Consider the following 13,065-nt stretch of genomic DNA (forward strand, 5'->3'; position numbering starts at 1 on the left):
TGTTTTGAAACAAATGTAGTCCAGGATGCCGTTGAACTCACAACTCTCTGCCTCAGCTTTCCAATGAACACAAATCATGATACCAGTAACACCATCTTGAGCTCTGACTTTCATTCCCTTTCATTGTCTTTTTCTGTGGCTTTTGTCCAATCATTATGTTTTCCAAAGCCTGACTTAGATGTGGTCCCTACCTCTAGAAACTCTGTCCTCTTTTTGATGTTCCATTCACCTTCAAGAATTTCAGTCCTGTGTTTACCACATGCAGAGGGATTATCCTGGATTGGCCTACTCACCCAAAGGTAGAGATCTAAGGGATTCTTTCAAAGCAACACTGGCGTTTCCAAATGGAACCAGACAGCACACAGCTAACTACCAAAGACTGAATAATTAGTTTTAGTGGCAGATGAAGTGATTTGGCCCATGATTCATTAGGAATGAAGAAACACACACACACACACACACACACACACACACACACACACACACACACCATAATAAGATCATACATTCTCCATAATAAGATCACTGGACACTCAGAAGCAAGAGCAAATTATTTTATGACTTTGCAAAGTTGGCTGTAGACAACAGATTAAGAATGGCAGGGTGTGCTGCAGCAATACAAAAACAGATTTTATAGACAGGTCCCTCCATTCTTTTTCTCATGGGCTGAGTAATAAAGTAAAATCCCACAAATCACCTGCCACTCCTCTTTGTCTGTTTCTCAACAAACAGTCTGCTTGGATTCACCTCTATATTTTACTGGTGTGTGACATTATTCCTGGAGTTGTATGAACAAATGTCTGCTCACCACATATAGACAATTGTTGATCAATATTACCAAGCTCCAACTTGGTGAGCCAATGATTTATTGGAATTACTTATAGGAATGTGGGTGGGTGAGGAACTGCTTACAGGAGCAGAAATTGCTCAGAGACCACTGTATCACCAAAGCCCACCATGGTGTGGGTAAAATCTAATGAACGCTGAAAACCAGGGACACACTGAACAGCCTACAGGCAGCTCGACAGGTTGGAAAGCATCCTTTCTAGAGTCTCAAGTGGCCTGAGCATCTTCCAGGCAGCTCAGCTGATCTCTGACTGTTTAGATGGTTCAGCTTATCTGGAAGTGTTTCTCAGAAGTCCTTACTGCACATGTCTGCTTGAATGGTAATGGTCTAGGGAATCTGATCAGTTTCAGGGACTTCCTGGTACTATTGCATTGTTCACTTCCTGAGCTTAAGCAGCTCTCCTGAAATGTAAAATGTTTACATCTCGTAAGACATTGAGTGAATTATTAAATCGTTATAATAAACTATGGGAGCAGAGCACTCAGAATAAGAAATCACAGGCAGACTGACATTTATGATCTAGGAAGTGAATTGATATGTCCATTAGTGGCCACCAAGAAGCTCGATGCTTACTCAATTCTAAGCACTGAACCCAGTGTCCAGATTCCTAGCTCTAAGTTCTTTCAATCACCATAATGTCTTCCGTGAGAACATCCAAAGTGTTAAAAATGCCTTCTAATCTGAAACCCAACTCAGTCCCTCTCCAGCATGAGCAGAGTTGTGTGTTCATTTCTTTTTTTTTTTTTTTTTTTTTTTTTTTTTTTTTTTTTTCCATTTTTTATTAGGTATTTCGCTCATTTACATTTGCAATGCTATACCAAAAGTCCCCCATAGCCACCCACCCCTTCTCCCCTACCCACCCACTCCCCTTTTATGGCCCTGGCGTTCCCCTGTACTGGGGCATATAAAGTTTGCGTGTCCAATGGGCCTCTCTTTCCAGTGATGGCCGACTAGGCCATCTTTTGATGCATATGCAGCTAGAGTCAAGAGCTCCGGGGTACTGGTTAGTTCATAATGTTGTTCCACCTATAGGGTTGCAGATCCCTTTAGCTTCTTTGGTACTTTCTCTAGCTCCTTCATTGGGGGCCATGTGATCCATCCAATAGCCGACTGTGAGCATCCACTTCTATGTTTGCTAGGCCCAGGCATACTCTGACAAGAGACAGCTATATCAGGGTCCTTTCAGCATAATCTTGCTAGTGTATGCAATGGTGTCAGCATTTGGAAGCTGATTATGGGATGGATCCCCGGATATGGTAGTGTCTACATGGTCCATCCTTTTATCTCAACTCCAAACTTTGTCTCTGTAACTCCTTCCAAGGGTGTTTTGCTCCCACTTCTAAGGAGGGGCATAGTGTTCACACTTCAGTCTTCATTTTTCTTGAGTTTCATGTGTTTAGGAAATTGTATCTTATATCTTGGGTATCTTAGGTTTTGGGCTAATATCCACTTATCAGTGAGTACATATTGTGTGAGTTCCTTTGTGAATGTGTTACCTCACTCAGGATGATGCCCTCCAGGTCCATCCATTTGGCCAGGAATTTCATAAATTCATTCTTTTTAATAGCTGAGTAGTACTCCATTGTGTAGATGTACCACATCTTCTGTATCCATTCCTCTGTTGAGGGGCATCTGGGTTCCTTCCAGCTTCTGGCTATTATAAATAAGGCTGCTATGAACATAGTGGAGCATGTGTCCTTCTTACCAGTTGGGGCATCTTCTGGATATATGCCCAGGAGAGGTATTGCTGGATCCTCCGGTAGTACTATATCCAGTTTTCTGAGGAACCGCCAGACTGATCTCCAGAGTGGTTGTACAAGCCTGCAATCCCACCAACAATGGAGGAGTGTTCCTCTTTCTCCACATCCACGCCAGCATCTGCTGTCACCTGAATTTTTGATCTTAGCCATTCTGACTGGTGTGAGGTGGAATCTCAGGGTTGTTTTGATTTGCATTTCCCTGATGATTAAGGATGTTGAGCATTTTTTCAGGTGCTTCTCTGCCATTCGGTATTCCTCAGGTGAGAATTCTTTGTTCAGTTCTGAGCCCCATTTTTTAATGGGGTGATTTGATTTTCTGAAGTCCACCTTCTTGAGTTCTTTATATATGTTGGATATTAGTCCCCTATCTGATTTAGGATAGGTAAAGATCCTTTCCCAATCTGTTGGTGGTCTTTTTGTCCTATTGACGGTGTCTTTTGCCTTGCAGAAACTTTGGAGTTTCATTAGGTCCCATTTGTCAATTCTCGATCTTACAGAGCAAGCCATTGCTGTTCTGTTCAGGAATCTTTCCCCTGTACCCATATCTTCAAGGCTTTTCCCCACTTTCTCCTCTATAAGTTTCAGTGTCTCTGGTTTTATGTGAAGTTCCTTGATCCACTTAGATTTGACCTTAGTACAAGGAGATAAGTATGGATCGATTCGCATTCTTCTACATGATAACAACCAGTTGTGCCAGCACCAATTGTTGAAAATGCTGTCTTTCTTCCACTGGATGGTTTTAGCTCCCTTGTCGAAGATCAAGTGACCATAGGTGTGTGGGTTCATTTCTGGGTCTTCAATTCTATTCCATTGGTCTACTTGTCTGTCTCTATACCAGTACCATGCAGTTTTTATCACAATTGCCCTGTAGTAAAGCTTTAGGTCAGGCATGGTGATTCCACCAGAGGTTCTTTTATCCTTGAGAAGAGTTTTTGCTATCCTAGGTTTTTTGTTATTCCAGATGAATTTGCAAATTGCTCCTTCTAATTCGTTGAAGAATTGAGTTGGAATTTTGATGGGGATTGCATTGAATCTGTAGATAGCTTTTGGCAAGATAGCCATTTTTACAATGTTGATCCTGCCAATCCATGAGCATGGGAGATCTTTCCATCTTCTGAGATCTTCTTTAATTTCTTTCTTCAGAGACTTGAAGTTTTTATCATACAGATCTTTTACTTCCTTAGTTAGAGTCACGCCGAGATATTTTATATTATTTGTGACTATTGAGAAGGGTGTTGTTTCCCTAATTTCTTTCTCAGCCTGTTTATTCTTTGTGTAGAGAAAGGCCATTGACTTGTTTGAGTTAATTTTATATCCAGCTACTTCACCAAAGCTGTTTATCAGGTTTAGGAGTTCTCTGGTGGAATTTTTAGGGTCACTTATATATACTATCATATCATCTGCAAAAAGTGATATTTTGACTTCCTCTTTTCCAATTTGTATCCCCTTGATCTCCTTTTGTTGTCGAATTGCTCTGGCTAATACTTCAAGTACTATGTTGAAAAGGTAGGGAGAAAGTGGGCAGCCTTGTCTAGTCCCTGATTTTAGTGGGATTGCTTCCAGCTTCTCTCCATTTACTTTGATGTTGGCTACTGGTTTGCTGTAGATTGCTTTTATTATGTTTAGGTATGGGCCTTGAATTCCTGATCTTTCCAAAACTTTTATCATGAATGGGTGTTGGATCTTGTCAAATGCTTTTTCTGCATCTAACGAGATGATCATGTGGTTTTTGTCTTTGAGTTTGTTTATATAATGGATTACATTGATGGATTTTCGTATATTAAACCATCCCTGCATCCCTGGAATAAAACCTACTTGGTCAGGATGGATGATTTCTTTAATGTGTTCTTGGATTCGGTTAGCGAGAATTTTATTAAGGATTTTTGCATCGATATTCATAAGAGAAATTGGTCTGAAGTTCTCTATCTTTGTTGGATCTTTCTGTGGTTTAGGTATCAGAGTAATAGTGGCTTCATAAAATGAGTTGGGTAGAGTACCTTCTACTTCTATCTTGTGAAATAGTTTGTGCAGAACTGGAATTAGATCTTCTTTGAAGGTCTGATAGAACTCTGCACTAAACCCATCTGGTCCTGGGCTTTTTTTGGTTGGGAGACTATTAATAACTGCTTCTATTTCTTTAGGGGATATGGGACTGTTTAGAAGGTCAACTTGATCCTGATTCAACTTTGGTACCTGGTATCTGTCCAGAAATTTGTCCATTTCATCCAGGTTTTCCAGTTTTGTTGAGTATAAGCTTTTGTAGAAGGATCTGATGGTGTTTTGGATTTCTTCAGGATCTGTTGTTATGTCTCCCTTTTCATTTCTGATTTTGTTGATTAGGATTTTGTCCCTTTGCCCTCTAGTGAGTCTAGCTAAGGGTTTATCTATCTTGTTGATTTTCTCAAAGAACCAACTCCTCGTTTGGTTAATTCTTTGAATAGTTCTTCTTGTTTCCACTTGGTTAATTTCACCCCTGAGTTTGATTATTTCCTGCCGTCTACTCCTCTTGGGTGAATTTGCTTCCTTTTTTTCTAGAGCTTTTAGATGTGTTGTCAAGCTGCTAGTATGTGCTCTCTCCCGTTTCTTCTTGGAGGTACTCAGAGCTATGAGTTTCCCTCTTAGAAATGCTTTCATTGTGTCCCAAAGGTTTGGGTACGTTGTGGCTTCATTTTCATTAAACTCTAAAAAGTCTTTAATTTCTTTCTTTATTCCTTCCTTGACCAAGGTATCATTGAGAAGAGTGTTGTTCAGTTTCCACGTGAATGTTGGCTTTCCATTCTTAATGTTGTTATTGAAGATCAGTCTTAGGCCATGGTGGTCTGATAGGATACATGGGACAATTTCAATATTTTTGTATCTGTTGAGGCTTATTTTGTGACCAATTATATGGTCAATTTTGGAGCAGGTCCCGTGAGGTGCTGAGAAGAAGGTATATCCTTTTGTTTTAGGATTAAATATTCTGTAGATATCTGTCAGGTCCATTTGTTTCATAACTTCTGTTAGTTTCACTGTGTCCCTGTTTAGTTTCTGTTTCCACGATCTGTCCATTGATGAAAGTGGTGTGTTGAGGTCTCCCACTATTATTGTGTGAGGTGCAATGTGTGCTTTGAGCTTTACTAAAGTGTCTTTAATGAATGTGGCTGCCCTTGCATTTGGAGCGTAGATATTCAGAATTGAGAGTTCCTCTTGGAGGATTTTACCTTTGATGAGTATGAAGTGTCCCTCCTTGTCTTTTTTGATAACTTTGGGTTGGAAGTCGATTTTATCCGATATTAGAATGGCTACTCCAGCCTGTTTCTTCAGACCATTTGCTTGGAAAATTGTTTTCCAGCCTTTCACTCTGAGGTAGTGTCTGTCTTTTTCCCTGAGATGGGTTTCCTGTAAGCAGCAGAATGTTGGGTCCTGTTTGTGTAGCCAGTCTGTTAGTCTATGTCTTTTTATTGGGGAATTGAGTCCATTGATATTAAGAGATATTAAGGAAAGGTAATTGTTGCTTCCTGTTATTTTTGTTGTTAAAGTTGGCATTCTGTTCTTGTGGTTGTCTTCTTTTAGGTTTGTTGATGGATTATCTTCTTGTTTTTTCTAGGGCGTGGTTCCCGTCCTTGTATTGTTTTTTTTCTGTTATTATCCTTTGAAGGGCTGGATTCGTGGAGAGATAATGGGTGAATTTAGTTTTGTCGTGGAATACTTTGGTTTCTCCATCTATGGTAATTGAGAGTTTGGCTGGGTATAGTAGCCTGGGCTGGCATTTATGTTCTCTTAGTGTCTGTATAACATCTGACCAGGCTCTTCTGGCTTTCATAGTCTCTGGTGAAAAATCTGGTGTAATTCTGATAGGCTTGCCTTTATATGTTACTTGACCTTTTTCCCTTACTGCTTTTAGTATTCTATCTTTATTTAGTGCATTTGGTGTTCTGATTATTATGTGTCGGGAGGAATTTCTTTTCTGGTCCAGTCTATTTGGAGTTCTGTAGGCTTCTTGTATGTTCATGGGCATCTCTTTCTTTAGATTTGGGAAGTTTTCTTCAATAATTTTGTTGAAGATGTTTGCTGGTCCTTTGAGTTGAAAATCTTCATTCTCATCCACTCCTATTATCCGTAGGTTTGGTCTTCTCATTGTGTCCTGGATTTCCTGGATGTTTTGAGTTAGGATCTTTTTGCATTTTCCATTTTCTTTGATTGTTGTGCCGATGTTCTCTATGGAGTCTTCTGCACCTGAGATTCTCTCTTCCATCTCTTGTATTCTGTTGCTGATGCTGGCATCTATGGTTCCAGATTTCTTTCCTAGGGTTTCTATCTCCAGCGTCGCCTCACTTTGGGTTTTCTTTATTGTGTCTACTTCCCTTTTTAGGTCTAGTATGGTTTTGTTCATTTCCATCACCTGTTTGGATGTGTTTTCCTGTTTTTCTATAAGGACTTCTACCTGTTTGGTTGTGTTTTCCTGTTTTTCTTTAAGGACTTGTAACTCTTTAGCAGTGTTTTCCTGTTTTTCTTTAAGGACTTGTAACTCTTTAGCAGTGTTCTCCTGTATTTCTTTAAGTGAGTTGTTGAATTCCTTCTTTATGTCCTCTACCATCATCATGAAATATGCTTTTAAATCCAGGTCTACCTTTTCAGGTGTGTTAGGGTGTCCTGGATTGGGCGAAGTGGGCGTTCTGGGTTCTGATGATGGTGAGTGGTCCTGGCTTCTGTTAGTAGGATTCTTACGTTTACCTTTCGCCATCTGGCAATCTCTGGAGTTAGTTGTTATAGTTGTCTTTGTTAAAAGATTGTTCCTCTGTTGATTTTGTTACCCTCTATCAGCAGGCGTGGGAGACAAGCTCTCTTCTCTGAGTTTCAGTGGTCAGAGCAGTCTCTGTAGGCAAGCTCTCCTCTCTCAGGGAAGGTGTACAGTTATCTGGTGTTTGGACCTCCTCCTGGCTGAAGGTGAAGGCCCAAAACAGAATCTTTCCCAGAAGCTGTGTTGCTTTGGCCAGGAAGGTGGCCAGTTGTCTGGAGTCGAAGATGTCGCAGCCTCAGAAGCTCTGTGGCTCTTGCCGGGAAGGTGGCTGGTTGTCTGGAGCTGAGGATGGTGCCGCCCCAGAATCTCTGCGACTCTCTCGCCCGTCCCAGAAACGGCTGGCACTCTGTATTCCACACGGTCACTCGTGCAGCCTGCCCTCCGCGGAGTCCCGGAGCCAAGAAGGCTCCCGCCGGCGCCTGTGCCACAAACCTCTCAGGCCAGGCAGACCCCCGTGCTCTCACCAGGAAGGTGGCCGGCTGTCTGGAGCTGAAGATGGCGCCGCCCAGAAGCTCTGCGACTCTCTCGCCCGTCCCAGAAACAGCTGGCACTCTGTATTCCACACGGTCACCCGTGCAGCCTGCCCTCCGCGGAGTCCCGGAGCCAAGAAGGCTCCCGCCGGCGCCTGTGCCACAAACCTCTCAGGCCAGGTAGACCCCCGTGCTCTCACCAGGAAGGTGGCCGGCTGTCTGGAGCTGAAGATGGCGCCGCCCAGAAGCTCTGCGACTCTCTCGCCCGTCCCAGAAACAGCTGGCACTCTGTATTCCACACGGTCACCCGTGCAGCCTGCCCTCCGCGGAGTCCCGGAGCCAAGAAGGCTCCCGCCGGCGCCTGTGCCACAAACCTCTCAGGCCAGGCAGACCCCGTGCTCTCACCAGGAAGGTGGCCGGCTGTCTGGAGCTAAAGATGGCGCCGCCCAGAAGCTCTGCGACTCTCTCGCCCGTCCCAGAAACAGCTGGCACTCTGTATTCCACACGGTCACCCGTGCAGCCTGCCCTCCGCGGAGTCCCGGAGCCAAGAAGGCTCCCGCCGGCGCCTGTGCCACAAACCTCTCAGGCCAGGCAGACCCCCGTGCTCTCACCAGGAAGGTGGCCGGCTGTCTGTGTGTTCATTTCTGGAAAGGACTTCCTATTTGAGTGTGCTTGCCAAAGATGGTCAAAAATGGGCAGAGTGCAATGAGCTCTGCTCTAGGCCTCCAAGGAAACATGAGCTGCTTTTGTCCAAAAAGGGTAAATGGAACAGTGACAGATCCTGGAAAAGTCAAAGACTTCTTTCTGACTCATTTCCCCCAACACTGACTGAGGCCTGCCCCAAGGAAGGTGTGGGTGGAATTGTTTGCAGAAGTAATTGCTCCGGGCTTCAGCGCCAGTGTTCAGTGCTTCTGTGGTTTGGGCTCCATTATGAAAAGTGTCCTTTCTAATTCTTCCTGCTTAGTAGGCTTGAATTTTGTGGTTCTGAATTTATCCTAGCACAGCCAGGAAGGAGCATGCAGAAGATCCAGGTCCTTGGGGGCTGCTGAGGAGCAGGGAAGTACTTGCTCAGGTGACGGGGCAAGCCCATGTGTCCTCCCATCAGACCAGCTGCACTCTCCATGGTTGCTTCACATTAAAAGTATAACTCAGCTTGTTAAGACTCCTTGAAAATATCTTGCCTGAGGCAAAAGAGCACTGTAGAAAAGCCGTGGGATTTTTATTGTTGTTGTTATTTTGTTTTGATACCAAAATAAACAAGCAAAATTCTGTTTTAACCTTCATAGTCTCAAAACACATCACTTGTATCTGTGTAGGTAATCAATTATTCCATCTACATAAGTAATTTCCTCTTCTGATTGCATTATGCATCACTGGTAATTTTTTTCTGAAAAATAAATGATAATGGGCTGGTAAAATTCATACCTTGAATGTATTAAGTCACTGATATTGAAACACAAAAAGGCAAGCAGCTCTCTCTCTCTGTCTCCCTCTCTCTCTCTCTCCCTCTCTCTCTCTCTCTCTCTCTCTCTCTCTCTCTCTCTCTCTCACACACACACACACACACACACACACACGCACACACACACACTCTAAAATCTTCTCCCACTTATCATGTTGTTCCTCTTAAGACATCACCTGGAAACAAAGGAAGAAATAACTAGAAATGTTTAGCCAGTTGTGGAATTCCAAATACCACTGACCACCTCAGCACCTATTTAGGAAAACATGACAATCTCTGAAGTGAACACACTGCAGGGAATACCTCTTCAGCTGATACAGAAGAAATAAATCGAAGACATGTAACTAGCATCCTTCCATATGCCCACTACTGTGTGGAGGTTTCGTATAGGTGGGAGATCCACAGTGGGATGAGTCCTATACTTAGTGAGCCTCTTTTTTTATGTCTGACCAATGGGTTTAGTGTCTCTATTCTCAAATTAGCTGCAGTGTGCCATTGCCCATTAAGTCTGGAGTGGTAAATACCAAGGGCTGGGGATCAGACTCATAGTGTAGACTATGGAGAAAAAGTAGAAGTGGAAAAAATCCAGGGAGAAAGTCAAAATAGAGGAAGATAAATAACAACATCAAAGAAGGTTTGAGGGGGCTGGGGAGATTCATCAGTAGATAAAGCCTTTGCTATCCAAAACTATTTTACCTTTGTTCAGACCTACATCAAAACAAATGTAGTAGAACAGCATGTAACCTTAGAGTACCTCTATTGGGCATTGGAGGAAAGTCAGGAGAAGCCCCCGGCACAAGGCAGCAGTGGACAGCCAATAGAGAGACCATGCCTCAAGGAAGGAAGTAGATGAGTCTGGACACTCAAGGCTGTCCTCTGACATCCACATGTGAGTCATGGCATGTGTGTGCCTCTAATCACACATTCTAAGGTACACATAGTCATACATGCACACAAAAAATCAATAAATGTAAAAGGTTTGAAGCAACTTTTCAAGGTTGGATGCATATTTGGTATGCTAACAAGATCACTCTTTATTGTGAGAAATGAGCGATCATGGACATTAAATTAATTGTCACCAGAGCTCAGTCATGCCTGTTTTTCTTCAAGACTAACTCTGCAATTCAAACAAGATCATCTGGGATGACAATCTGAATGCCAAAAGTATTGTTAGCACAACTCCATGAGAACATTTTCTTTTCACTCCACTATAAGCCAGATGTCACAGCTATTTGGTACATTCAAACTCTAAAGTTAAGATAAAGGAAAACAGTATCAGTCGGGAAATCTGGGATCAGAAAATGGGCACTGTGTTTGTAGGTAAGAGGTCTCTGCTGACCGGCTGTGCTGCCTAACAGCTATAGCACCCAAGCATGAAGTGTACCCTCACTTGTCTGCTGCCTTGTCTTAAAGATTGGGAGGTAATTAGCCCTGCCTTAGTAATCTTATCTAGTGAGGATCCAAGTATAGAGAGTGATGTGAAAGGATTTTGTAAATGCTAATGGACTGCACACATGTACTAGGAGGTAAATGTAACACTTTTTAAAGTCCTAGCTTTAAATCCCCAGTGATGCCTTACCTTATTCTGATAAAGCTCTCCAGGTCAGCCACCAACACAAGTGCATGCACACATAGAGAGACATGTACACTTGCCTACACAAGCACACACAACAGCATGCAAACATACGTATGCACACACACAAAAGCATGCACACGTACATAGATACATACACATGCATACACATGAACATTCATCTATAGGTATATATACACATGCATACACATGAACATTCATCTATAGGTATATATACACATACACAGGCATACACACCTGTGCACAACCATAACAATCAAACAAAACCAGGATATAAAGTAAACAGGGGTTGGGGAATGAAGAAGTGATTTGGTCCACAATTCTTTAAAACCCATGGGAATTCTGTCATTCTCCTTGAAGTTAATGTTCCCTTGTAAGCAGAATTGGCATGGAGCACTGTGTCCCCCAAATGACATCAGCCTGGCTGGGTGGCTGCATACCACAGGGAGAGAAACTGAAGTAGCATGGTGGCACTTCCAGAAGCAACACTTCTCTCTCTGTTGCCTCTTTCTTCTCATTATGAAGAACAGGCTCTCCTCAGCTGACATCTTTTAGTAGGAGGAAAGCAAGTGACATCCAAAGGCTCACAGCCAAGTGTCTGATGAGAACAGTGGTACTGAGCATGTTTCCTCCGAGCTGCCAGGCCCAGATCACCCACTCCCCACCCTGTTGGCGTATGGGCATGACAGCAGAAAACAACTTGCCATGTTGGCTCCTTCCTCATTATCCACCCCATGCCAACATTCAAGGCTATATTCATCACAAGTATATCAATAATAAAAAAATTGCAGTAAGATATCCTCAAGTTTAATCAATTTTTTTATCTTGATTACTCTAAGTGATACAAAGCAGTGAAGAATGAGTCAGAATATACAAGAACATAGTTTATTTATTATTATACAATTAAGGCTTAATTTCCTTATATAATTGTAAATTGCAATAATAGTACATGCAGGTACATGAGCTTCTACAAACATGTAAAAAGCAAAAGAAGATGTGGAGGGGATGGATTAGCAGTTAAGAGCACATACTGATCTTGAAGAGGGCCTGAGTTCATTTCCCAGCACCCACGTCTGTTGATCCAAATGACTGTTACTCCAGCTTTAGGGGCTCTAGTGACCTCTTCTGGCTTCCATGGGCATTGCACTCATACACACACACACACACACACACACACACACACACACACACACGGACACGGACACGGACACGGACACGGACACGGACACATAAATAAATAAATAAATAAATAAATAAATAAATAAATAAATAAATAAATAAATCGTATTTTAAATGCAGAAGAAGCTTTCCCTATATTACCACTGTTTAATATATAGTAATACCACTTTTTTTTCAAAAAACAAATAAGACAATGCTATAAGAGAAATGACAATCAAAATCTGATGTAAAATAGACAACAGAATTGGAGTTAGAATTAAACAGCAGAAGAAACATCCAGTATAGAAGAGTGTAAAGTTTGAAATTCTAGGAGAAAATATGGGACATTTCTTTTGAAGAATATAACTTTAAACCTAAAAATTAAGTCACCTTTTAGAAATCAAAAGCTTGTAACTCATATAAAGCATGTTGTACTTGAATTTACATGTTAAACCTTATAACCTTAAAGTGTGATTTTTTTATGTTAAATTTACAGAAACTTAAGTTTTTCCTTAATTGCTGAATGACAGATTTACTTGTTACAATTGCATGGTTTGCTTTTAGAAATTTTGGTATTGGGACATGGGTTACATGGGTAATTGTATAGGATCCTAAAATGTGTATGTGGAAGAGTAATTTCAAATTAAAGTTAATTTGTAAAAAGAGAAAAGAGGAGAAATGACATCCAAAATATGATGCAAAATAGGTATAGTTGGAATTAGAATCAGACGAAAGAATAAATATCTGGTCTGTTTTTGTAAGAGTATGCCCTGTGACCAATTAATATGAAGGAGATTTCAACTGCATTACTAATTAGCATTTTATAAATAATTAGTAATAAGATAAAGTGGAAAACGGTAAAAAGCATAACAGTTAAAGATAGATTTGTACTTTTTTGTCAGACTTCTACAGAAAATGCCCAGGTAAAAAAAAAAATATGATATCTTAAACTAGCCTTGTCTAATTTTCATTAAATCTTCATAAAACTTTGTTT

Source organism: Mus musculus, chromosome 11 (genome assembly GCF_000001635.26).
Source record: "Mus musculus strain C57BL/6J chromosome 11, GRCm38.p6 C57BL/6J".
In the NCBI taxonomy this organism is placed as follows: Eukaryota; Metazoa; Chordata; class Mammalia; order Rodentia; family Muridae; genus Mus; species Mus musculus.